Source organism: Heloderma suspectum, chromosome 3 (assembly GCF_057233095.1).
Source record: "Heloderma suspectum isolate Gila_16-S chromosome 3, 16-S_ref, whole genome shotgun sequence".
Classification (NCBI taxonomy): Eukaryota; Metazoa; Chordata; class Lepidosauria; order Squamata; family Helodermatidae; genus Heloderma; species Heloderma suspectum.
The window spans coordinates 292,792,175-292,820,167 of NC_139460.1; the positions used below are offsets into that span (position 1 = coordinate 292,792,175).

General features: G+C 43.5%; 1 long non-coding RNA gene across 1 annotated transcript in view; it reads left to right on the plus strand.

The window, feature by feature from the left end:
* The window catches only part of LOC146351441 (uncharacterized), a 46,481-nt gene that overhangs the window by 9,760 nt on the left and 8,728 nt on the right, over positions 1-27,993 (plus strand). The window contains exon 2 of the long non-coding RNA XR_014788897.1: positions 24,700-24,866. This is a non-coding gene — a long non-coding RNA (uncharacterized LOC146351441). The remainder of the gene's footprint in view (positions 1-24,699; positions 24,867-27,993) is intronic.

Sequence of the window (27,993 nt, forward strand, 5' to 3'; positions counted from 1 at the left end):
TTTTATTAATTATTTAAAATATTTCATAGTAGGAGAAAGTGTTATTTGTAAGAGTCTACCTGCTTTTGAATAAGTGTGATTATCTCTTTTTAATTCTAATGCACTATGACATAGTTGTTAGGTTTTATTAAAGCAGAGAATGCATCTGACCCAGACACTGACTGATGCTAGAAAGATCAGCTCTTTGATGTGGGATCTGCCATAAGCTCATTCCAATATTGATTTTTCGCATACTTTTGTCACATACCAAGGTATGGAAAATGGTGCTATATTGGCTTAAATGTAATGCTACTCAGTCAGAGACTGAGCCAGAATCTCAAAGGGAAGAGGTCTTTTCAGATAGAAATGAACTATGTTATGTTAAGTGCACTTTGCCCAAATAATGAGTGTAAACATGAACCTCTCTGAAGATGGTGAGAAATCTGCGTGCATGAGAAGAATGTGCACATTAAAATATTTGTATTTTACTATAAAACCCCAAAGTATTTTGCATCCTAGTTTTGGCTTGTGTTGTGATTCATTCTGCAGTACAACATCTGGGCATGGGATAGAAACATCCTTGGTCGCTTTGGTGGATGATATGAGGAGGGCTTTGGATAGGGTTGAATGCTCCTTCCTTGTTCTCCTCGACCTCTCAGCGGCTTTTCATACCGTTGACCACAGTATCCTCCTGGACCGCCTGGAGGGGTTGGGCATTGGAGACATCATATTACAGTGCGTCCGGTCCTTCCTCTCCAGCAGGTACCAGAGGGTAGCACTGGGAGAGGAGGTGTTGGACCTGTGGCCACTCACGTGTGGAGTGCCACAGGGTTCCATCCTCTCCCTTTTGCTATTTAACATCTATGTGAAGCCACTGGGGGCTATCATCAGGAAGTTTGGGGTGCGGTGTCATCAGTATGTGGATGACACGCAGCTCTACCACTCGTTCAAATCTTCACCAAGGTTGGCTGTAGAATCCCTGTCCAAATGTCTGGAGACGGTGAGTGGCTGGATGGGGAGAAATAAGCTGAAGCTGAACCCTGACAAGACCGAGGTACTTCTGGTGGGAGACAAGAGGAGGCTGGGGGATGTTGACCTGGTGTTGAATGGGGTATGGCTACCCTTGAAAGACCAGGTCCACAGTCTGGGGGTCATTTTAGACTCCCAATTGTACATGGAGGCTCAGGTGTCAGCCGTGAGCCGGACAGCATTGTACCAACTCCATCTGATGTGGCAGCTGTGCCCCTACCTTCCCGACTATCTGCTCCCATCAGTAGTACATGCCCTGGTCTCCTCTCATCTAGACTACTCTAATGTGCTCTACATGGGGTTACCCTTGAAGACGGTTTGGAAGCTGCAGCTGGTGCAGAGCACAGCTGCTTGCCTGATTGAAGGCAGTGGCTGGTGTGATCGCATTACTTCAGTGCTGAAGGAGTTGCACTGGTTACCAGTTGTTTTTCGGGCCAAATTCAAGGTTTTGTTTTTGACCTTTAAAACCCTATATGGTTCTGGCCCAGCCTACCTCAAGGAGCGCCTCCAGCAACACCAGACAGGCCACTTAACAAGATCAGCCTCAGAGGCCTTCTCTCTGTCCCATCATCCAGGACAGCTAGGCTGGTGAGGATGAGGGAGAGGGCCTTCTCTGTGGTGGCCCTCACTCTGTGGAACTCCCTCCCTAGGGAACTCCACCATTCTCCCCCTTTAATGAGCTTCCGCCACACACTGAAAACTTGGTTATTCAGGCAGGCATCTGGGGTGGGTAAGACTATTTTTAAACAATGTTTTAATGTATAATTTTACTGTTTTAAATTGTACCATTGTACATCTCCCAGAATGGCCAGGTGACCGGCCTGATGGGCAATTAAGAAATTTAATAAATAAATAAATAAATGAATGAATATCTCCTTCCAGATTCTGGAACTGGAATACCAGGTTCCATTTTAAACAGTACATTTATGGTCAACCAGTTTTTTAATTGGGTAATTTCTACCATTGGAATAATAGTATCAAATTATTATATTTGGTGTTCTTCCAAACTCTTTGATCAGGTGTATCCCTAGCTCCACTGAAAATGTACAATTCGTGGGTTGTATCTAATGGTGTCATTGTGCTATGTTGCATTAGCAGAAACCAAGTACAGAACTATGCGCAAGGGGAAAATCCTAAAGTTACACTTGTGCAACCTCTTGCAGATCTTAGGTTTACAAAGTGTTCTGCTTGTACTTGTGCAACCATTTAGGCAGTGGGAAAAGGCAGGGGAGCTCTTCTACTAATGGAAAGTGGGATAGAGGCCCATGCTTTGGATGCAGCCCTATGTACTTTCCTGGGAGTAAGTCCCACTAAACACTTACATGCATCATTATTCACTATTTGACTTTGATTTTATCCTTTAATAACATGATGGGAGAAGACATTTCAAGCTATGGATTACTGAATAAAATATGAATAGTTAAATATTAGTAAATGAATTGGAAAATCTTGTTAACGTTTCAGTGTTAGGAGCTGGCTACAGGAAATGCCCATTATTTTAAAGGAAATGTAGATAAAATGAAAAATGTCTTTAGAGACTGAAAATGGGGCATGGTATGGATTTTGCAAAATATAAAAATGCATTTAAACAATAATGTGTAAGAACTGGCTGTGGAGAAGGATAAAAAGATTCAGTTCTATTGGTTTCAGATGCCATTTTTGCTCTTATAGCCAAGTGGTATGTCATAGTTTAAACTGACATGCTCCATATAAAATCACAAATACTGTGTTCAGTGTGTCCAAGATTCAGACAATATCAAGATGGTCATTGCATGTCTAAAGCAATTATATTTCATAAATTATTTGCATATGCAGCTTGGGCTAGAATGAAATAAACTCATTAGCAATGATGGGTCAATGACTGTTCTGCTCCATCCCACCATTTCCATCTGTCACTTTCATTTTAACTTCAGCTCCAGGAGCAGGAGTAAAGCACAGTAAAAGTTTTCCCATCAACTATTTTTTAATTTTTTTTAATTATTACTAAAGAAATGGATGCACATTTATGCTGAAGCCTTTGTTACTGAGTACCCTGATCCAATGCAGGCCATGCGCATGGAGAAGCAGGTTTCCACACATTTATTCTCCCTTGGATCAAGAACCACGTGGCACAGAGTATGCTACAGCTGTGGTTCCTGGCACAGGGTCTTTCCATATAGCACTACAGAACTATGTGCATGATTCCCAATACTGGATTGGGAATCCCTTCAGTAGTACCGCTCAAACAGATGGTGCTGTCAGCTTCATCTTGAACTGAGCTTGCCTTGTCTTGTTTACCTAACAACTCTTCTCCATTCTTAACCCATGAGCTTCTGATTTCATGGATTGCAGGCTGGCCTTTCCATCTCTCATTAAAGTAGATCACATATTTCTATGGAACTCCCATAAAATCACCCCAAAATTCAGCTATATAAACATCAATAAAAAGGTTTTTGGAATTCCACAACATTTTCCTGGTAACCTGCTCATGTCCATTAATGACTGCTGCGTCTTCAGTATAATCTCTTGTATTGCACAGTACTTTGTATTAAGAAACACAACAAACAAAACTGTATTAGAGGATAATTTGTTTGTCTTGGTAATATGTGAATAATACCAGAAAAGAGAAATGTTAAGTGAAATCATTGTGAAGATTAGGTTCAGAGTGTCAAATCACCACAAAAGACAAAATCAAGAGTTAAAGCTGACACAAACCATATGCTTTTTGGACTTTGGCTATCTTTGAAATCCATCCTTTTATGCTTGAGCATCAGAAGTCATATGGTACATTTCAGACTTACATTCTTTCCCCTTCTTTATCCTTGTGAATTATTATTATCTGAAGTCTTGCTTAAGACTTAAGGTCTTGATGCAGCCAAACTGTGATGCTGTGTTTCCTGTGTCTCCAGCTTGAATCTTTTTTTTTTGCATCGTCATCCTCCACGTGGCCTTGTTCGGCATAGAGTTCCCTGAAAGTGTATATATCTCCATTACTATTTCTCTTTAGGTATACCTGCACGGGAATTTCCAGGCCTGCTAAGAACAGAGGCACAGTGTTATGCAACACGCTATGCAGTATGTGATTGGTTTTGCACTGCGTTCCCTACTGTACAGTTCGCAACTCTGACTGAGCCTGCAGCTTTCCATGTCTGCTGTTTGGACTGGTGGAGAATCCATTATTTCCTATATGGCTTGTGGCGGTCTGATGTGCTTCATCAGCTTAAACAGCAATCAGAAACATTAGAAATATCATTTGCTACCTCCAGCTTACTTGGACAAATAATTCAGACTTCTAGTCCTTTTTCTTTGGCATGAAGGCCAGTTAAATACCCAGTCCATATTTTTCACACCGAGCATTTGCTCTTGAATAAATTCAACAGCAAAGCATACATGATATAGCAGGTCCTTCCCACCACCTTGCACCATCATGCAAGTAGCCAATTGGCACAATCTCTCTCCCCCACCATCTAATATTGGCCAAATCAACATGCTCAAAAAAAGCATTTATGACAGCTTGTTCTGAGACCTCAGAGTATAAGTAAGGCATTGTATGTTTGAATACTTCTCACTGACATCATAGAGGGAGCTCCCTTGAGATTCTGTCTAGGAACCATAGGATTGCTCTCTAAGTCTAAGAACACATATGTGGAATAAACATATTCTTCCCCTGTCTACCTCAGCCTTCCTTTTCTTCTCCTTCCTGCCTCCCTCCCCCTGTGATCTCCTGCATCAAATAATTTATTATAAGCTCCTTGAGGTAGGGAGCCGAGCTATGCACAGTGATGATAAGGCATTTGAAGCTTTGACTACAATTGACAGTATTTTAAGTGCCTTTAAAATGTCCATGAATTTCTGTATGCCATGAGAGAGTAATTAGTAACATTTGTTGATTTGTGCATAAGCGTAAGTAAACTTTGAGGATGTGGGGTAAAATACATCTGGGGAAAAATAACAAAGAGCATAAGCTGTCAGTGTGACCTTTAGCTTGTCAAACCACATGAGCTCACTAAAACAACAAGGCAACAAAACCCTTGTGAGTGCATTAAGTCACCAGCTGAGTATGGCAGAAGTTCAAACTTGTATGCAATTGTATTTAAATGAGAGAGGATAAGTAGCCAAATCAACCTTACATGTGTTTATCCTTTATAACCTTTGCTACATACTTTTCATTAACTTAAACTATTAAGCTTTAAGTAAGCTTACACTTCCAATCCAGGCACTGTTGGTCATTGGTTCTCTATGTGGCTATCCACTTCTTGGCTTGACTGTTGAGCTACCTCCATTTTATGTACTGAAATAAGCAAAGCATTGGGTAAACCTGAACTGTTAACTGAGAAGAAAAGGCTGCAGATCTTCTACAACAGTCACATTAAAAAGTTATAGCTAGTTGGTAAATAGAAAATTTGCCCTCTCCAAGCCTCAAGGTGAATATCTCATGACCTCTGAGAACCTAATGGCATTTTTTCTCTCACCAGTTTAGTGCATGAAATATTATACAGTTAAGGATCTGAAGCCTTTTAACTTTGCTAATGCTCACCACTCTCAGACTGTGTAACCTTAGGTCAGCTATTTATAACCACTTTGACATCTGCTTAAATATACATATTTAAGGAGGATATTTAATTGGGTCGATTTCCAGAGTAGTAGTCATATTAGCCTGTTGCAGAAAAAAATAACAGTCTTGTGGCACCTTAAAGGCCAACACTGGGCATTCACAAAACAGTTGTTGATAATGCAAGCCTGTCTCTATGCAAAATAATACATGGACACTAATGATAATATTAAAGAACCAGTAGGGGAACATTTCAGCCACCCAGGACATTCTGTAACTGACTTTAAAGTGGCCATTCTTGAACAAAGGAACTTCAAAGGTAGACTGCAATGTGAAACCAATGAATTAAAATACACCAAGAGTCTTAATTCTATCACCTGTGGCTTGAATGAAGATAGTTAAAAAAAAAATCACACTACATAATATGCTAGTTAGCTTACAAATGCTAGGATGTCTGTATTACTATCAATAACTGTTTTGCGAACGGCCACTGTTAATAACCTAAGTGTCACTGTCTGCACTTTCTGCATTTCCTTTCCTTCTGACCTCCCTGTTTACAACCGCCCCTCCAACCACATGTATATGAACCTGCAACTCATGATAACACCTCTGGTGAGGTGCTATCATAAACTGGTTAGTGTTTATTGTGCCACAAGTCTTTGTTTTTAATTGTGTGGGTTTAAAAAGAAAAAAATACATTTAGGCTGCTGGTCATCACAAAATTAGGTGACAATGAATTCTCTTTTGTAAGGAGAATTACTTTCTCTGGTTTGTCTTAAACATACAGTTCATCATATGTAGTGGGTGTCCCCTAAGCTTTTGAACAGGGATAACGCTTCTGCTAAGCAGGCAGCAGATTAATAGCTTGGCAATTTCAGGTCAGGTTTCTGCTACTGTTTTTCCTATACTAAATGGCTAGCTGAGTAACTAATGTACAATCTTAATGGGCAATCCATCTGGACAAAAACCATGTCTGATATGCAGAGTAACCTTTAAAGCAGAAACAGTGTTTTAACAATAGGCTTTTTATTGAGATGGGAGTAATTGGACAGGTATATCTGTGCCTCAGTTTGCACTCTTAATATTTACAGATAGGGTAAAGCAAAAGCATATAGATAAGACAACAGGTGGGAAAATTTCTCACCTTCAAAAAGTAGCTCTGATGTTGTCATTAAATGGTGTTTCTTGTAGGTTCCCAGGTAAAGAGCCGTCATGAAACATCAGGAATCTCGTTCTTGAAACTGAGCCGTTCAATCTCTTGTCTTCACAGACAGCTCTGCTAGGCAAGGCCTTTGTTGGCAACCTGTAAATGTACTTACGTTGTTGACATAAAATGCAGATGTGCCTGCAGAAGTAATTTTACATGGTATAAATGGGCAGATTGTGAATAGTAATCTTGAGTAAACACTGGCAAGTAGTTTGATAGTGTTCATCTCAGCAGCAGTACCAGTATTGTCATTCGATTCCCGGAAACCCTTTGTACTTTACATTCTGAAGAGAAAACAGAGTGATGGCACTCAATTTAGTATCCTTCCTATTGCTTCAGTACCTGTCTTGTTCTGACATTTATTTAGCTTACTGAGGCAGTAAACCTGTGCTTGGACCTTCAGACTGCAGGTGGAGGCTTCCAAGATGGAAAGTTCCTCCATATAGGAAGAATGTCAGGAAGAAATGGTTCCATCTAGCATTACCCTAGACATTTCTCCCTAGTCATGATAAGGCACTTATGCATTGAAGGAGGAGTGTTGCTGTCTTCTCTCCAACATAGCATATTATTATTATTATTATTATTATTATTATTATTAAATTTATTAATCGCCCATCTGGCTGGTCACCCAGCCACTCTGGGCGATGTACAACATACAATAAAAACAGTTTAAAACAAAATTCTACAATAAAAACATTTTCTAAAATACCCTAACCCACCCCAAATGCCTGCCTGAACAACAGCGTTTTTAATGCACGACAGAAGCTCATTAAAGAGGGGGCATGACGGAGTTCCCTAGGAAGGGAGTTCCACAGTGTGGGGGCCACCACAGAAAAGGCCCTCTCCCCCGTCCCCACCAGTCTAGCTGTCCTGGCTGATGGGACAGAGAGAAGGCCATCCGAGGCTGATCTTGTTAAGCGGCCTGTCTGGTGCTGCTGGAGGCGCTCCTTAAGATAGGCTGGGCCAGAACCATATTGGGTTTTAAAGGTCAAAACCAACACCTTGAATTTGGCCTGGAAAACAACTGGTAACCAGTGCAACTCCTTCAGCACTGGAGTAATGTGATCTCACCGGCGGCTGCCTTTAATCAGGCGAGCCGCCGCGTTCTGTACCAGCTGCAGCTTCTGAACCGTCTTCAAGGGTAACCCCACATAGAGCGCATTACAGTAGTCTAAACGAGAGGAGACCAGGGCATGTACTACCGATGGGAGCAGATGGAAGGAAGGGGCGCAGCCGCCATATCAGTTGGAGTTGATACAGCGCTGTCCGGCTCACAGCTGACACCTGAGCCTCCATGGACAGCTGGGAGTCTAAAATGACCCCCAGGCTGCAGACCTGGTTTTTCAAGGGTAGCCGTACCCCATTCAACACCAGGTCAGCATCCCCCAGCCTCCTCTTGTCTCCCACCAAAAGTACCTCGGTCTTGTCAGGGTTCAGCTTCAGCCTATTCCTCCCCATCCAGCCACTCACCGTCTCCAGACATTTGGACAGGGATTCTACAGCCAACCTTGGTGAAGATTTAAACGAGAGGTAGAGCTGCGTGTCATCCGCATATTGATGACACTGCACCCCAAACCTCCTGATGATAGCCCCCAGCGGCTTCACATAGATGTTAAATAGCAAAAGGGAGAGGATGGAACCCTGTGGCACCCCACAAGTAAGTGGCCACGGGTCCGAAACCTCCTCTCCCAGTGCTACCCTCTGGTACCAGCCGGAGAGGAAGGACCGGAACCACCGCAATACAGTGTCCCCAATGCCCAACCCCTCCAGGCGGTCCAGGAGGATACCGTGGTCAACGGTATCGAAAGCCGCTGAGAGGTCGAGGAGAACAAGGAAGGAGCATTCACCCCTATCCAGAGCCCTCCTCATATCATCTACCAAGTCGACCAAGGCCGTTTCTGTCCCATGCCCAGGCCTGAAGCCTGACTGAAATGGGTCTAGATAATCAGTTTCTTCCAAGTGTGCCTTCAACTGCACCGCAACCACCCGCTCAATCACCTTGCCCCAAAATGGCAGATTTGAGACTGGGCGAAAGTTGTTCAAAACTTGAGGATCCAAGGAGGGCTTCTTTAAGAGCGGTCTTATTACTGCCTCCTTGAGGGCTGATGGCATCACTCCCTCCTCAAGGGAGGCGTTCACCACCACCTTGATCCCCACACCCAGTCTCTCTCTGCAGCTCATAATGAGCCAAGATGGGCAAGGATCAAGTAAGCAGGTGGTCGGCCGTACCGATGAAAGCACCTTGTCCACTTCATCAGGAGAAAGAAGCTGGAACCGATCCCACAAAACCAGTTTGCCACAGGCCGCCTCTTGCTCACTAACTGTATCCACAGCCTGCAGAGTAAAACACCTAATCTGATCAATTTTATCTGCAAAGTGCCTTGCCAAGGCCTCACAGGAGGCCTTAGAATGCTCCAGTGGTTCAGGAGCCACAGGACCGACCAGGCTCCAGACCACTTGGAACAGCCTCCTGGGACAGCACTCTGCAGACGCGATGGAGGCAGCATAATATTCCTTTTTTGCTGCCTTCACCGCCACGTGATAGGCTGAAGATACAGCTCTAGCCCTTGTCTGATCATCTTTGGAGCGAGACTTCCACCACCGGCGCTCTAGCCGTCTCACCTCCTGTTTCAGAGCTTGTAACCGCGGATTGAACCATGGTGCAGTCCGAGCCCTGTTCAGGGGGAGAGGGCGTTTCGGAGCCACCTGATCTAATGCCCCAGTGATTGCGGCATTCCAGCCACCCACCAGGGTCTCGACCGAGTGGCCGTTGGCATGCCCCAGAGAATCCCCAAGCATGTTCAGGAATCCATTTGGATCCATAAGACGCCTGGGGCGGACCATTTTAATGGGTCCTCCACCCCTGCGGAGGGGTTGTGGAATCGATAAGTCCAACGTCACCAGAGAGTGATCTGACCATGACAAGGGGGGGTGGATATACCCCCGACTTCCAGATCACTCCCCACTTCTCCAGAAACAAACACAAGGTCTAGTGCATGACCAGCTACATGGGTGGGCCCAGTTAGAATATGGTGCAGCTCCCAGGAGGCCATGGTCTCCATGAAGTCCCGAGGTGCTCCTGTGAGGATGGCCTCCGAATGTACGTTGAAGTCCCCCAACACCAATAAGTTAGGGGACTGTACACGCACATCAGAGACTACCTCAAGCACCTCGGCCAGGGAGTCAGTCGTGCAGCGGGGTGGACGGTACACGAGCAGAATCCCCAGACTGCCCTTCGGGCCCAACCTCCAGTACATGCACTCAGCAACCTTGGTCTCCCGGAGAGGGGGCCTGATGAAGACCAAGGACTCTCGGTAGATAACAGCCACTCCCCCTCCCCGATCCCCAGCCCTTGGCTGCTGTGCATATGAAAATCCAGCTGGACACATGGCTGCAAGGGTTGGAGCAGCAGCCTTGGCCAGCCAGGTCTCCGTAATACATGCCAGGTCTGCACCCTCATCCAGAATCATGTCATGGATGAGGGAGGTTTTCTGGGTAACAGACCTGGCATTGCAGAGCAGCAAACGAAGGCCAGAAGATGGGGTCACGCCTCCCCCAGCCATCCTTTGGCTCTGGACAGGCCCGGAGCAGGGGACAGATACTACACATCTCTCCTTTCTTCCCCTTACCTGGCATGGACTGCCCCTAGCGCTCCGCCAGCGCCTGCCGCCCAGCCTCGGTATGTTCTGGCCCCCAACACTCCCCCCACTGCCTCCATCAGGTGGACACATGCCCCCTCGCTCCCGCCTATCAGGCAGGCTACCCACCCCTAAAACCACAACAAAATCCCCCAGGAAAAAGAAAACACACACACACACACACAATTAAAAATCCCCATAAAAATAATGCCAGGCCGGAGTCCACAGGGACGGCCAGGTGGTGGTGGTGGTGGTGGTGGTGGTGGTGGTGGTGGCGGCGGCGGCAGCGGCGGCGGCGGCAGCGGCGGCAGCGGCCCCACCTCTTCCCCAGTGGTGGTGGTGGCCTCTCCTGCAGGCCCTGGCTGTCCCAGGCCAATTCAGCCAGCCAGCTTATGTAGCCCCTCCAGGGAGGGCAGGTGGAGCAGCACAGCTGGCTCGGTACCTGGGGGCCTGGTCCTGCAGGGACTGGCGGTCTGCCAGGCAGAAGTCTCCAGGAAAGGCCTGGTGGGGGTGGTGGTGGTGGCGGCGGCGGCGGCAGCAGCAGCAGCAGCAGGCCCAGCAGCAGCAGGCCCGCCTCTTCCCCGGTGGTGGTGGTGGCCTCTCCTGCAGGCCCTGGCTCGCATATCCAGGCTAGCTCAGACTGCTCACGGGTAGGGACTCCTCTTCAGACATCCACTCAACATGTGGGTGTCAGGGAGGAGAAGGGCTAGCCCGGGCACATAATATTGAGGTGGGCCCAGCAGCAGGCCCCATCTTCATCAGTGTTTGAGCTCTCCTACACATGTGTAATGCATGAACAGGGCTGCTATTCTTCTATGTGTCGGGATGTTGTTTTTTCAGCAGAAATATTCCATCTACAGACTAAAGTGATACCACAGAGATGCAAGTTTGCCAGCTTGGTTAGGATGAGGCCACAGAGATATAATGATTTTTTAATTCTTTTATTCTTTTAGTTTTTGCTATTTTTTATATTTATTATATTTTTAAACTGCCCAATAACCAATGTTCTCTGGGCAGATTATAAACAGTTAAAAGGCTAAAATGCCATACAAAGTTAAAATAATACAAATATTTAAAAGCATAAAAGACAATAGAGTGTTATTTTACCGAGCCTTTACAATTACAGTAAGTATGGGGAAAGTATTACAGTGGAAAGTGCTTCTCTGTAAAAACAATACAGAATCATTTTGCACATTAAAGACTAAGAAATTTATTACGCCATAAGCTTGTGGGACTACAATCCATTTCAGCAGATGCAAGAAGTGTTATCCTGAGCTGTGTGTATATATATGTACATTGTGGGGGAGTGGGTGGGAGTAAACAGTGAGGTCAGAGAAATGAAAGGCAGAAACTACAGGTAGTGACAATCACATTATTAACAGTGGCTATTTTCAAACAGTTGTTGCTGATATTCACATATTTTATTTGTATGTCCTGGACTTTATTATGTCCTGACTTGTTAGGCTGTTTGACTTCATGTGTCTAATAAACAATTTTACATTTTAATATTGTGTATTTTATATAATCACTGTTTCTGCCCCAAAAGGTTGGGTGTGGTGGCCTTCTCCCTGGCATGTTAGTAAGGACATTGAATCTAGGACTTTCTGCAAGGGCCTTCTGGTGCCATTTCAAGCAAATAATCCCCCAGGTTCATTCTGAGGTGCCATAATCTTATGAGGATTCCGCCATGTGCCTTTCTTGGAGAGTTTTAAACTACTGTTTTAAGAAAATGCTGTGGAAATTTTGAACTTATGCACAGTGTAGAAATGGTATAAATTAAATAATTTGTAAGAATAAAATAAATACACTTTTAGGGTGCAGTCCTATGGCAATGCCTGTAAACCTCCAGCCTTGGAGTCTTATGGGCATCCTATGCAGAGCAGGAGTGGCAGAAGCAATCTTCGTCTCCACGCTCCTCCCTTTGTGCATTTTGGCAACACAGTCTTTTTCACCCATCTAGCTGGTTGTGTCAAAGGAGGCTATAGAGGCTTCTGGATACATTGTATCCTGGCTTCCCCAGTTCCCTCCCTGCTGGCATGCCCCCTTTAACCCCTCTCTGAGGTCGCCTTTGCAACCTTGGAGAAGCAGCCCTCACAGTTCTCTCCACACTGGCTGTGAGGGGGCGGGAGAGTGGATTCTGGGATCTGCACTCAGAGTGCCATCTCCAACCTCACATCCAGGAATCTGAATTATCCTATGCCTCCCCCACCCCGACTGTGTCTAGAGGCCATAGGATTGCTCCCTTAATAAACTAGTTTCCAGTGCTATTTCTTATTCCAGAAGTTCATAAAACGCTCAGGCTTCAACTTTCTGAGAAATTATTTTATTTACTTATTTGTTTTGTATCTTGCCTTTCTACAAAGAAAAACGGCACTCAAATTTGCTTTTCTGTCTCTCTTCTTTCCTTTGAAAATAATGAGTCAATTTTTACATTAAAATAAAATTAAAATTGATCCTATAATTCCTTTATTGTTTGGAATGTCCAGTCAAACTAAGTCTGGAAGAAGAAGAAAAATCCCAGCATCTCATAAATACATATGAGGTATATAATAAATAATACTCCAACCCTAAACATAAAAGAAAAAATGAGTGAAGTGGGTGAGTGAGACTTTAAGGTTGTTGGGTGCCACCAATTTATGGTGGTTTGTGGTTAGCATTCCCTTGTCACAATGAGGTTTGTGCATCAGTAGTCAGTACACATAAAAGGGATTTATGTGAAACAGGTGGCACTTTAAAGAGAAACCTACAGGGTAACGTAGCTAAAACTATGCTCTTTCAATTAGATCTGACATACAAGAAAGTGGGAGAAATCCCATCTGTCTGAGGACAGCTTACCAAGAACAGACACCTGAGTGCAAAATCAATTTCTCGTCAATGTGAAGAGCTGCTTTGATGCAGTTTTCTGCTGTCAGTCATAATCTTTGTCTTTCTCCCACACTACTTTTAAGTTCACCAGTCTCCAGGCCTGGCATTAGTCATATGGGCCCCTGAATCCAAATGTGATGGTGGCTATACACCCAGCATATATGATGTGGGAGAGAAGGAACTCACAGAGGCTACTACAGAAGGGGCCGTTCAACTAGGAAGTGAGGACTCTTAAGATGATGGTTAGGCACTGCTAGGTAAGGATGTCAGAGAAATCCACAACAGAACCAAATGAGTTAATATTTCCATGAATCCAACCCGTGGATTCCACAGCAGACCAGCTTTTCTCCTGTCGGGCAGATTCCATGGACTTGTGGACTGGTTTTCTAACTTGCTCGAATTTTGTGCAAATTTAGTCATAGAAAAATATGCAGAATAAAACCTCACCAAAAATGTGCATTTCCCCAAAAGGCTAAAGTGTGAACATGCACATTTGGCGGGACTTGTGTATTTTTGCATGTCCTAATTTGCACAACTGTGCATTTGCACAACTGTGAGTTTGCGTAAATTCAGCTACAAAAAAATCCAATTCCGTAGATGTGCAGACGACAGAACGAAAGGCGCCTGACAATCCATGAAACACAGATGGAGCCGATTTTACATGCTTTGTACATTCCTACTGCCAGGCCTTCGCACTGGGTTCTAGGAATTGATATAACTGTGAACTGGGGTGTTTTCAGCCCATGCTAGTCACTGGAACCCATGATGCAGACATGGCAGTGTAGCTTGCTCCACCATGTTGGTTGCTGCTGTTGCTCCCATTTGAACCTGCCCATTGACCTGGAAGCTACTGAGATAATATCCAAAGGCTTTTTTTCCCAGGTGCCTCTCCTAGTCAGGTGGTGACCAAGGATAACATTTTAAAAATATTGATATTAAAAAATGTATACAAAAATTCATACTAACATCAGGTTTTAACCTGGTTTTATATTTTATAAACAGCAGCAATACATGGCAATTAAGAAGCAATCAAAGCAATAAATGGCAATTATAAGAACATAAGAAGAGTCACGCTGGATCAGGTCAAAAGTCCTTCTAGTCCAACAGTCTGTTCACACAGTGGCCAACCAGCTACCCACAGGAAACCCACAAGCAGGACACGAGTGCAATAGCACCCTCCCGCCCATGTTCCCCAGCAACTGGTATATACAGGCATACTGCCTCTGATACTGGAGGTAGCATGCAGCCATCAGGACTTGTAGCCATTGATAGCCTTATTCTCCATAAATTTGTCCAATCCCTTTTTAAAGCCATCCAAATTGGTGGCCATCACTACATCTTGTGGAAGTGAATTCCATAGTTTACCTATGTGCTGTGTGAAGAAGTACTTTCTTTTATTGGTCCTGAAACTCCCACCAATCAGCTTCATGGGATAACCCCAGGTTCTAGGATAATGAGAGAGGGAGAAAAATGTCTCCCTGTCCAAATTCTCCACACCATGCATAATTTTGTACACCTCTATCATGTCTCCCCTTACCCTACTTTTTTCTAAGGTAAACATTTCCAGCTGTTGTAATCTTTCCTCATAGGATTGTTGCTCCAGCCCCTTGATCATTTTAGTTGCCCTTTTCTGCCCTTTTCCCAACACTACAATATTCTTTTTAGGTGTGGTGACCAGAACTGTACACAGTATTCCAAGTGTGGTCACGCAATAGATGTGTATAAGGGAATATGATCTTGGCAGTTTTATTTTCAGTTCTTTTTCTACTTATGCCTACCAAGGAATTTGCCTTTTTCACAGCCACCACACACTGGTTCAACATTTTCATTGGGTTGTCCACCACAACCCCAAGTTCTCTTTCTTGGTCAGTCACGGCTACCTCAGATCCCTTCAGGTTATACCTGAAGTTGCAATTTTTTGCCCCAGCGTGCATTTTTTTGCCCGAAGAGTATGTGAGAATATTGGATACATGCAATATGGCAGGTACCTGTCATGAGAGGAAGAAACAATAATTATAAATGATTTAGAAATTATCTCTGCTTATTAAGCATCACTGATGCAATGAATATGAACTTGAGCACACTCCGGGAAAGAGCGGAGGACAGGAAGGCCTGGCACGCTATGGTCCATGAGGTCACGAAGAGTCGGACTCAACTTAACGATTGAACAACAACAACAATGAGGTAGATACTCATGTTATTTCAATACAGAATTTTAATAAACAGGGTGCAATCCTATGCATGTTTAGACAGAAAAAAAGTCCTACAACTCCCAGCATACCCCAGCTAGCCACGTTCGGAGCTGCTGGGAGTTGTAGGGCTTTTTTCTGTCTGAACATGCGTAGGATTGTGCCTTAAGGGAATGTAGCCAAAGCCAATTGAACAAATGTAGTGTTTTTGCAGGTCTCTCTTTCTGTGTGTGTGTGTGTGTGTGTGTGTGCATAGATACATGTTTAGAGACTGTTATGCTATAGTGACATGTGACCTGGTCTCTCTCTTCCTTTTCCATTCATCCTACCATGTGACATGCCTTAGACAAGTTATCTCATCCAACCGTCTTTGTTTTGCCTTAGACTGCCACTGCTTTCAAAGTAGGGGCTTAGTGATGTATTACAGTGTAATAACTTTATAACATTGCAATAGAAATCTTCTATTATATTGGGATTGTGGTGGTAAAGATTTGCCGTGAGTAGTGCATACATAAGAGAGCAGGGGTGAGGGGTGTGGGAGTAAGCTCCAGATCTTCCAAAGATTACCATAGTAGATGAAACTACTGTTTCTTCCCATTGTTCTCTGTCTTCTCCTCAAGCAATGGATAAGCATGGTGTTCTTCTCTCCTCTACAATAATTTCCACTTACTCAGTTTTCCCATCTCCCTCCCTCCCTCCTTCCCTCCCCCCCTCTCTCTCCTTCTCTCTCTCTGTACATGCACATGTAAAATAGCCCAATCAAGTCTTTATTGTAATCAGAATTCATCATGACATGCCCACTTCACATGGTATTTGTGGTGCATGATTGAGAGGAGGGGCCCACCTTCTCTTCCACTATGCAATGGCCATTGCCATGTAAGAACCAGGGGAGAAAGAGAGAGATGGGCAAGTGAGACAGTACGGATGTGGTGGGTGAGTGGTGATAAGGGGAGAGAGAGCTTCCCTGATGACGTGTGTGTGTTATCTATTACAATTCTATACCACCTTTAGTTACGAAAGAACACAGCTTTAATCACATCTTCTTGCACATAAGATTACAGTTTCTGACAAAGTTTCTTCAATCCATTTCTTAGTGTTAGGCAGGAGAAAGAGCATGCATGTGCTTGCAGCAACGGAGGAAGGCAGAGAGCGAGAGAGAGAGAGGAGGACCAAGCAGGAAGGTGGAAACAGGAAACCACTGTAGGCTATAGAGATCCTAAGGTACCTATGCCCATGTATTAACTAGCTAAATGCCAAATTGTCCCTTTCCTGTGACTTGCACACAAGGTTGCAATATTCCCAACACAAAGCTCTCTGGGCAGTTCACAAGAATTAAAACCACAAAATACATAATAAAATGCAATATAAAATGTAAGCGTTTAAAACTACACTATAAAAGTACAAACTGAAATAAAACCTAGCAGCAATGCAGAAATTTAAAATACAATGGCAGATTTAAAGCCACAGGGCTAAAAGACTAGAATGCCTGGGAAAATAAAGAAGGTCTTCACCTGGTACTGGAGAAAGCACAGCACAGGCACCAGAGGCGTTCTCTGTCTTGGAATTTCTCAGCCAAAATGCAGACTTGTAGAGCAGGAATGAGCAACCTTTTTCAGGTGGAGTGCTGCACTGGTGGCTGGGGAAACCTTTGGGGCCACATTGGTGGATGTGGGCAGGGTCATTCATACAAAGACACCCTTCCCCCCCCCTCTCACACACATATGGGTGCACAAGCCTCCCTTCCCTCTCCCCTCTGACCCCCATGAAACTCACCACTCCCTCCATGCTAGGAAGCTTAGTAAAAAAGATCACATTTGTGTGTGGGCATCCTGGCCTCAGTGCTGGACTACACGTGAGCAGCCTCACTGTCTATGGTCAGCACTCTCGGTGTGGCTGTGATCTCATCGTAAAGTTAGAGGGCTTTGTTAGATTTGAACAGTCTAAGTTCAGTCTCCTGGTCTTTTACTATTTGTATTGTCAGCTTTAAGGAAGCTTAGCATGTTTAGACTTTTACTGTAAAGAGCCATTTTAAAACCCATCTGTTGTTAATAGTAAATTACTTTATGCGATCACTGCATTTCTCAACAAGCTCATGTGTCTTGTATTAACTTTTTGCATTAAGCAATATTGGGCAATCTCTTTTTTATGACTGCCATGTAACACAGCATATGTGCAGGCCTTGGGAAATGAATCACAAGAAAAAAGAGGCATACTGGTCACATGCAATTTTCCATAATGACAGTTTTCCTCTCATAATGACTGATTATTTCATGTGCCAAATCACGTGTCATCTAAGGTAAAACTAGGGATGAATGAATCAATCCATCTCCAGTCTGTGTCACTTCTGCAAGTCCATCCCATCATGTTTTCACATTAATCTGCAACTTTGAAAAGATCTACATGAAAATTCCCATTTAAGTATGTATTTTAAAAATGTATTTTATCTCAGTTATGGGGAAATCTCACCACACAGAAGGTTTTTCTTGGCATTCTTCTGTGTGTGTGTGTGTGTGTGTGTGTGTGTGAGAGAGAGGGACAGACAGACAGACAGACGGAATGGTGTGTGTGTGCGCGCGCGCGTGCACACACATCTGCATGTGTATAAGATAGTATGTGGACAGGCCCTGCCCGCTTTGGTTTTGGCTCCATCCACTTTGGGCCCTCATGCAAGGCATTGCTGGCATGCTGTCCTGACAGGTTTCCACTAAGGCCATGCAGCTTTTGGGCCAATACAGTTTCTGCACCCCTGATTGGAATGGGTTCAGAGGAAGGCAACAAAGATTGTCAGAAGTGTGGAAAGCAAGTCTTATTTGGAAAGGCTGAAAGAACTGGGTATATTTAGGCTGGACAACAGAAGACTGAGGAGGATCATGACAGCACTCTTCAAATACCTGAAGGGCTGTTGGATACAAGAGGGCAAGGACTTATTGGCCGTGTTCAGACGTCATGATAACCTATGGTGGATTAATAAGGTACTCTCAGTGGCTTATTTTTTAAATAGTCCATGATGCCCTGCCACACGACCAGGCTAACAAGCTACTGTGAGTAGCTTAATAAGCTACTGTGTGTAACTTGACTCTCCCCTTGCCCCCTGTCTTGCTGCAGTCCTCCCACCCAAGCAGTGGTGTTGTTTCACCTCTAAAGTGCTAGAAGATTGCAGGATCTGGACAAAACTCCATACGCAGCCTCCCCCAGTCAGGAGGCACCCGATCCACCATCAAAACCCTGCACTATTACCCCAGGGGAGCAAAAATCCCAAATGCAGCAAAAAGGGGGATGTGGTTATAAAACCTTGGGGGGGGGGTTGTAGGATTGGGACCAAACTTCACACACAGCCTCTCCTAGTTGGGAGGCACCTGATCCACCCTCAAAACCCTGTGCAATTACCCAAGGGGAGCAAAAATTCCAAGTGCAGCAAAAAGGGGGAGGTGCCTATAACACCACAGGGGTTTGCAGGATCAGGACCAAACCTCATAGCCAGCCTCCCCTAATCAGGAGGCACCCAATTCACCCAATTCACCCTCAAAATCCAGCACCCTGACACTGACAGCAGCAAAAATCCAAGGTGGCTATAAAACCTTGGAAGTTTGCAGCACCAAGATTCATAGAGAATTTGCTAAAGCGGGATTCTCTCCATAGCCATTGTTGGCAAAGAGGCTTTAACGGCTTTGCAATACTGCAAGTGTTGCTGGGCAGCAGTTTTTATGGTTCTTTACCTTTAAACTAGAATGGGAACAGACAGCCCTTCAAATAGAGAACTGTCCTCTGTAAAGGAGGACACATGGCCACCCTAGCTGTTCAACTGCTTATGCTGAAGGTGATAAAGTGGAGGCATAGGCTTGAGGAATAAATCTTAGCGATTTCTTATTTGTCTCCATTGATTTAATTGGACTAGTTGTTAAATATGAACCTCTGAAAAGTTGTACATATTTGTTCTTTGCCTCAGGCAGCAACATGTCTTGGGCCAGCGCTGGTCCTCAACTGCACCTGAGGGCAGCAGGGTAGCTTAGGGAGCACAGGGCAGGCTGTGTGGTGTACACAGCTCTGTCCTCCAACATCTTGCTGCTGCTTGCTCATCACTTTGCATGGAGCCTGCTTGTCATACACTCCAACAAATGCTACAGTACAGTGGCAGTGGGTCCAGCATGCGCCATGTGAGCAGAGCAACGTATGCACATTCATAATATCTGTTGGAGTGCATGGACTGGGATGGATGACTCTCTGCGTGCTTGCTCAGTCAGGGGCCTTTCCCAGTGCCGCTGTCAGCCAGTCCAGGTCAGCAACAAGCAAGCGTCACCACCATCTTAGGAGGATGGAAAAGGCCATGGTGCTGTGTGGGATGGGCCATGGGGGTTACCGCCCCCCAATATCCATCACCTGAGGCAACCCCCTCACTCTGCCTAATAGTAGGGCTGGCTCTCTCCCTCCCTCTCTCCCTCCCTCTCCCCGCCCCCCTTGTCCATGCCTGTGTGTAGGAGCAAATGTATTTAGCCAGCAAGCAAGAACTCTGCTGGTAACTGTGGCTGTGGTCACTGGCTGAGCACTGTTACCCTACCCCTGAAAGTTGCTCTACACAGAGGGGAAACGGTGGCTGCTGGCTGGCTGGTTGGCAGCCATAGCCATGCCCACCAGCAGAGCTCTTGCTCTTTCTGGCTTGCTAAGTACGTCACTTCCCCACCCCAACAGACAAGGAAGGGAGAGAAGAGAAAGCTGCTGCCACTCATCACATGACATAACTAAAGGTAAATGCTCAGCCTTCCCTTCCTACATTCAAACCAATTTGTTGATTTCTACCCACTGTGAATGGGGTGGTGAGCTGGGGGAGGAATTTCACAACAGTCCGGGGTCAAGGGCTAGATCTGCACTAGTGCTTTTTATCAGTATTGAAGTGCACTGATAACTGTTGGGGCACATTACGCATTCCATATACCGCTTTTCTAGTGCTATTTTCCACTTTTTATTCTGTATTATAAAAATATCCCAAAAGTTCCATTGTGTGTGCTACAAGGTATAAATGTGAAAGAGGGATATAGTGTCACTATGATGGGATCGTATCAATATGACACGAGGTGTAGATCTGGCCCTGATGTGTCCTTGTGAAATATTTGTATGTGACACAAATATTTTTGTGTCCTTCTCTTTCCTTCTCTTCTTTAGTGGAATTTCAAGGTAGGTAGAAAAATAATAGAAAGAATGAGACCAACATGGATCTCTATGCAGTAACTGGCTCCTGTGAGCAATCTTGAGCACTGAAAAGTAGGGATGCCAGAGAATTCTACAATGAATCCACAGTGGAGTGGAGCCACTGGGTGCAGCAGAGTCTGTGATCATGTGGCTGCTTTTTTTTTTCAAAGTTGAGAAATGTACGTAAATAAACACCGAGTATAATTCGTAAATCTGTATGCGAATGTGATTCATATAATATTACGAGGGGTTGGACTCAATGGCCTTGTAGGGCCCTTCCAACCCTAGTGTTCTATGATTCTGTGATTCTATGATTCTACGATACTGAATATGTATTTTTTTAAAAAAATGAATTGTACAGCTCCGTAAAAAAAACAAGAATATAATCCTTTTAAAACAAATGAATGGTATTCTGTTCTCAATCCTTTTTTAGCCCCTCTATTAATTGTCTGCTGAGGTGAAGTGAAGTGACCCACAGAGAGATCCACCCCACCCCACCCCCTCATACTCCAGGAAGATAAGCTTATCGTGATCACAAAGGTTGTATCTAGTGGTAAGAATGTACTTATGGAGCCTTTTCACGGTCTAGCTTAAGCATGCTGTCAGTTCTGTCTGAGGGTCAATGTGTCAAAAGCCAAACTAATGCAGACACTGACACAGCCACACTCACATACTTAACTGTAGTGTAGATCGGTTGTACATCTAGCATATAAAAGACTCTTGAGTTTGTACTAGTGCAGGCAGTATAAATCCCTCTGTGAGGGATCGTGCCTTTGTAACCTGGCGACAGTCAGATACCCACCTCACACGCATGTTGCGCAAATCTCCCAGACCATGCACCAGTGTTCATACGTTTTAGACAGAGTATACAAACAGCCACCCCAGTGGAACATGGGAGGACACCTTTACAGCGGTTTCTCAGCAGGCAAATATGTCAGCACAACATAAAAGCTTGGTATGGGAGCCTTCCTGAAGAAAAACAACAGCATATACTTTAAGACCTTTTTTTTCATTAGTTCCTTTTATAGTTAAGCTCCTGCAGTTATTAACCTTGAGAAGAAAAACCAAGGCTTTTCTCAGTTTTTAATATGTTTTTATAAAAGGTATAAAAACAACTTGCTGAACTTTTCAAATTGGGGGTGGTTCTGGTTCGAATGAATGTGTCAGATGAAATGCTCCATGTAGCCCTTGCTTTTACTTACTTGTTGTTGTTCAGTCGTTAAGTCGTGTCTGACTCTTCGTGACCCCATGGACCATAGCACACCAGGCTTTCCTGTCCTCCGCTCTCTCTTGGAGCGTGGAGCGTGCTCAAGTTCATTTTACTTACTTAGACTATTCCATTTATAGCTTATACAAATATGACTGCTACTGAACTTAATACTCTGCAGAACAAAAAACACTTCATGGACATTTCTTTTTTGGCTCCTGTGTTGTAGTAGATAATTTCACAGAAGCAGACGCACAAATTTTCAAAGAGTAAAATAAAAATAAAACCAATTGTAATGGTATGCAGCACATTAACCACAGCTTTGGTGTGCATGCCAATCCCATTTGGATCTTTATTTCATTCAGATGTACCAATGATTTAGGCTGTAAGCCTAAAATCAGTTATTCACTCCTTATCCCTATAGAACTCAATGAGATTAAGCATGCATATATATCTTGTCATGCGTTTGATCCTGATGGAATTCCTCCAGTTCCCTAGACGACCATGCTTTATTCATGGCTAATCATTTATGTAATGAACATAACAAGATGCTGTCTGCCAACTTAGATCTTCAATGGAGGCCCTGCTCTGTGTTCTATTGTATAGACATACAGCTATTGGGACAGGGCTGTACCTGTAAGAAGACAGAAAGCTGTCTTTTTTCAGTGATGCTTGGCACCCTAGCATAAGACAGAAAGCTGTCTTATGCTAGGGTGCCAAGCATCACTGAAAAAAGAGAACAAAAGAGGATACAGACTTGGAAAGCATTAACATATGCTAACGTATATGTCTAGATGGAAATTTAGAAATAATATTTCTGGAATTATGGTTATTTTAAATTTGTACCTATACATATAAATGTGCATATGCAAATGTTATGCAAATTAGTGTCCTCTTTTTTGGTGATAAGTGAACACACTCGCTGCCCACCAATTACTTAGTGGGTGGTGGGCTCTCCCTCACTTGTCTTCAAGCAGGATCTGGACAGCCATCTGTTGGAGATGTTCTAGCTCTTGATTTCCTGCATAAAGCAGGGGGTTAGATAAATTGGCCTCCTAGGCCTCCTCCAACTCTATGATGCCATGCTTTGCATGAAAAACGTCCCACTTAAAAAAAAAAAAAAAAAGCCGGTGTTTTAATTCTGTGTTTAGTTTTTAATCAGTTTCCATTCAGCATTTGTTTTATGGGATGGCCAGAAAACTTGTATAATGGGGTAGCTTTACATTGTAAAGCTTGTATAATGGGGTAGCTTTAGTAAATAAATACATAGTTTTACTTTGTCATACAGGAAAACAAAACAAAACAAAATTACAAATGGCTGTTAAGAGGACTTATATAATTTAGGTTTTTTTTCAGTCTTTGCTTTATGTCTGGAGTCTTTTCTAGTAGCATTTTCAGGTTGCCTGGTTGCTTCACTTTCTTTAATGGGTTGCCAAACCATAGTCCATGAGTTGTATATGCATCCCAGATGGATCCAATGCACCTCAGACAGAAGCTGGTGCATCAATACATGGTAGCCATTTAGAAAAACTGGATTGGTATGAGCTGAATCTATTCTTCCAGTGGACATGTGAGAAGGGAAGGATGGGGTGGCAGGCAAAGAAGATGGGTAAGTAATTTATGGACAGTAATTGTCTGAATAGGGGTGCTTTCTCATATTGGATATCAACCCTGAATTTGTCCCAGTATGGACCATTGCCATCACTACAAGGGCTCTTTCCCAGATTTTTATAATCAGCCCATCCCAACTGTTCAATATACAGACAAAATGCACTTTAAATTAAATCATAGGGATTTAGCTGGGATTGCACATCTTTCTCTATAGAACTGATTTTCCCCCAAAAGGCAGATAGTTGATTAATTATGAGCTATCCTGTTGTCATGTGCCTATCCAGTACCTTCCAAGTGTATTTAATTAGCTTTTTGAAAACTTTGAATTAGTTTTTTAAAGCAAGATAGTATAAAGGGAACTGAGCTCTGTTTTTCAAAGAAGAAAGTCATATTATATTCCCACTAGTAATTAAATGCCATACAACACTGTCTTGATGGATTTCTAACTACCTCTCTTGTATTCGTTGCATGAATAATATACAAGGAACCCTGAATGTGTAGGTACACATTTCTGTGAGAAATTGTTTTTGGTTCACACCTATAGGGTTAATTCTGATCAATGCTTTTCCTCCATGGAATAATACCTGTGGAGGAAATATGTTATGCCTGAATCCATGTGGAACTGTAGGAGAAACCCACAAGCAAAAAGCTAGATTTCCATCAGCATATTCTTTTTCACATCCTGGTGTAATATTTTTGGAGGGGAAGCTGTAGCTCAGTGGTAGAGCACCTGTTTTGCATGGAGAAGGCCCTAGGTTCAATCCCTGGCATCTCCAGGTAGGACTAGGAATGAATCCTGCCTGAAACCCTGGAGAGCCATTGCTGCCAGTCAGTGTCGACTATACTGGCCAGATAGATCAATGGTCTCACTCAGTGTGAGGCAGCTTCCTATGCTGCTATGTTTCATAGATATTCTTCCCTGGAGGAAAAATGTTGTATTGGCATCAGTATGGGTATATGATAAATACTTTAAACATAGACATTGGAAACTTTTCAAGCATGAGTTTTGGCATTACATCCTAACTTCCAAAGCATGATATAATTTGCCCTATTAAAATGCTAGTGGAAAGAAAGCATAGCCAGGATGTTTTAACAGAGAATCAAAATATAATTAAAAAAATGAAATTTGTTTACATCTCACCTTTTAAGTTTCCTCCTTGCTCTGTTGCTACTGGCATGCTATTGCAATAAATGCAGTTCCAGACCTACTTTAATGATTACTTTAATCTCTCTTTTTCACTCTTTCTCCTCTGTATGAGGTGTGGCATTCATGGTCCTTTCAAAGGCCGCAACATGTTTTCTCCAATTATTCCTGGGCTGCAGCTATGGAAAGTGTGCTCCTCAAGCTTACAAAGCTTGTCTATCACAAGATGAGAAAATAAGTCTCAGGTTTAAGGCCTCACACATCAGTAACTACATGTCACAGGTAAGATACTTGGAGGTGATTTTTGAGTGTTTCCCCAATACATTTAAAAGAGTTTATACTAGGGCTTTTGCCTGACTGAAGAAATTTTAATTGATAATCATATGCCTTTTATTGACTAATTGATTAAATGTGCATAAACCTACATATGAGCATAACAATATTGCTGAAGACAAAAGCAGACTTTATTTTTTAGGGGATACACACATGTATCACAGCAGGCACCATCTTAGAAGGGGTATTTCTTCCTAGGTAAGATAGGAGGAATACCTCTTCAAAGATGGCACATGCCACTCATGCTTTTGTTGAGTGCTATAAAGTAATTGTAAGTTCCACTACCTGATTATATCAGGAGCACCTTTTTTAATCTATCACAATGTTTTAATTCAATGATTCTAACCAATTAATTAACTGGGTTGAGTGGAAGCAAGTTGCATCCCACGTGCTCATCGCTTCTGCTTTCAGTCGACAACCCAGGAGTGCCTCATTACTGCATTGTTATCATTTCAACAACAAAGAATTTATTGAATCGTAGCAAATTGTCATTAAAGACAGTTACAGCGAAAGAAAGAGCATTATAGCATTAAAACTCTGCTAATGAACCATCAGAAGTTGAATAGTTTTCTATACAGCCTTTAAACTTTGTGACATGCATCTGTAGAGCATTGCTAAGAAATTTAGATGTTCTGAAAGATACACATTTGTCAGCATTTGACAATACAAACCAAACCTTTACAAGGGATGACCTTCCCTACAACTATTTTAACAACGGATAAATATATTTGATTCTAAGATCGTCATAAATAGAGCATTCCAAAAGTACATGAATAATATCTTCAGTTGATACAAAATTGCAACCACATACTGTCCTTTTTAGGGACCCCCTTATGCTGACCCACCCAATCTTCCAGAAGGAGAACATTTAATCTTGCCCAAGTGAAGGCTGCCTTCATTTTAATATTTGGTACATCTACCAGGTATTTTGGAAAAGATAGGTATGGAGGAATAAAACAGGCATAACAGTTGTTGGACTGACAAGCCTTGATCCCAGCCACCTGAGATTGCATCTCAGTATCCTTAAGTCTTTGGAGCAATATTATTTTAGCTCTATCATATCCTTGAGTTAAAAGGAAGGAAGTAGAAAATCCCAAATTCATGATGACCAGTTGCATTTTTGCTTCATAGAATCATAGAATAGTAGGGTTGGAAGGGGCCTACAAGGCCATTGAGTCCAACCCCCTGCTCAGTGCAGGAATCCAGGTCAGAGCATCCTGGACAGGTGGCTGTCCAGCCTTGTCTTGAATGCCTCCAGTGTGAGAGAGCCCACTACCTCCCTCGGTAATTGGTTCCATTGTCGTATTGCTCTAACAGTCAGGAAGTTTTTCCTGATGTTCAGCTGGAATCTGGCTTCCTGTAACTTGAGCCCATAATTCCGTGTCCTGCACTATGGGATGATTGAGAAGTGATTGAGCAGGAGGTTGGACTCGATGGCCTTGTAGACGCCTTCCAGCCCTACTATTCTATGATTCTATGAGATCCTGGCCTTCCTCTCTGTGACAACCTTTCAAGTACTTGAAGAGCACTATCATATCTCCCTCCTTCATGGATCACTGCCTTGTTGTGGTGAAGGGGCTCACGTAACTCAGTGAAGCCATAAGCTATGCCGTGCAGGGCCACCCAAGACAGACGGGTCATGGCGGAGAGTTCTGACAAAATGTGGTCCACTGGAGAAGGAAATGGCAACCCACTCCAGTATTCTTGCCAAGAAAACCCCATGGAACATATCCCAAGGCTAAAAGATATGATGCCGGAAGATGAGCCCCTCAGGTCGGAAGGTGTCCAATATACTACTGGGGAAGAGCAGAGGGAATTTCCAAGTAGTGCCAGAAAGAGTGAAGCGGCTGGGCCAAAGCTGAAAGGACACTCAGCTGTGGATGTGTGTGGTGGTAAAAAGAAAGTCCAATGCTGTAAAGAACAATATTGTTTAGGAACCTGGAATGTAAGATCAATGAATCAAGGTAAGCTGAAGGTGGTCAAACATGAGATGGCAAGACTGAACATTGACATCTTGGGAATCAGAGAACTAAAATGGACACGCATGGGCGAATTTAATTCAGGTGACCATCATATCTACTACCGTGGGCAAGAATCCCTTAGAAGAAATGGAATAGCACTCATAGTCAACAAAAGGGTGGGAAAAGCAGTACTGGGGTACAATCTCAAAAACGATAGAATGATCTCAGTACGAATCCAAGGCAAACCATTCAACATCACAGTAACTCAAGTCTATGCCCCAACAACTGAGACCGAAGAAGCTGAGGTTGATCGGTTCTGTGAAGACCTACAACACCTTCTAGAACTAACACCAAAAAAAGATGTCCTCTTCATCATAGGGGACTGGAATGCTAAAGTAGGAAGTCAAGAAATCACCAGGATAAAAGGCAAGCATGGCCTTGGTGTACAAAATGAAGCAGGACAAAGGCTAATAGAGCTTTGCCAAGAGAACACGCTGATCATGGCAAACACTCTTTTCCAACAGCACGAGGCGACTCTATACATGGACATCACCAGATGGTCAATATCGAAATCAGATTGATTATGTCCTTTGCAGCCAAAGATGGAGAAGCTCTATACAGTCAGTAAAAACAAGACCTGGAGCTGACTGTGGCTCAGATCATGAGCTGCTTCTTGCAAAATTTCGGCTTAAACTGAAGAACGTAGGGAAAACCACTAAACCATTCAGGTATGACCTAAATCATATCCCTTATGAATATACAGTGGAGGAGAGGAATAGATTTAAGAGATTAGACCTGATAGACAGAGTGCGTGAGGAACTATGGACGGAGGTCTGTAACATTGTTCAGGAGGCAGCAACGAAATCCATCCCAAAGAAAAAGAAATGCAAGAAAGCCAAGTGGCTGTCTGATGAGGCTTTACAAGTAGCTGAGGAAAGAAGGGAAGCGAAAAGCAAGGGAGAAAGGGGAAGATATATCCAACTGAATGCAGAGTTCCAGAGAATAGCAAGGAGAGACCAGAAGGCCTTCTTAAATGAACAATGTAAAGAAATGGAGGAAAACAGTAGAATGGGAAAGACTAGAGATCTTTTCAAGAAAATCGGAGATATGAAGGG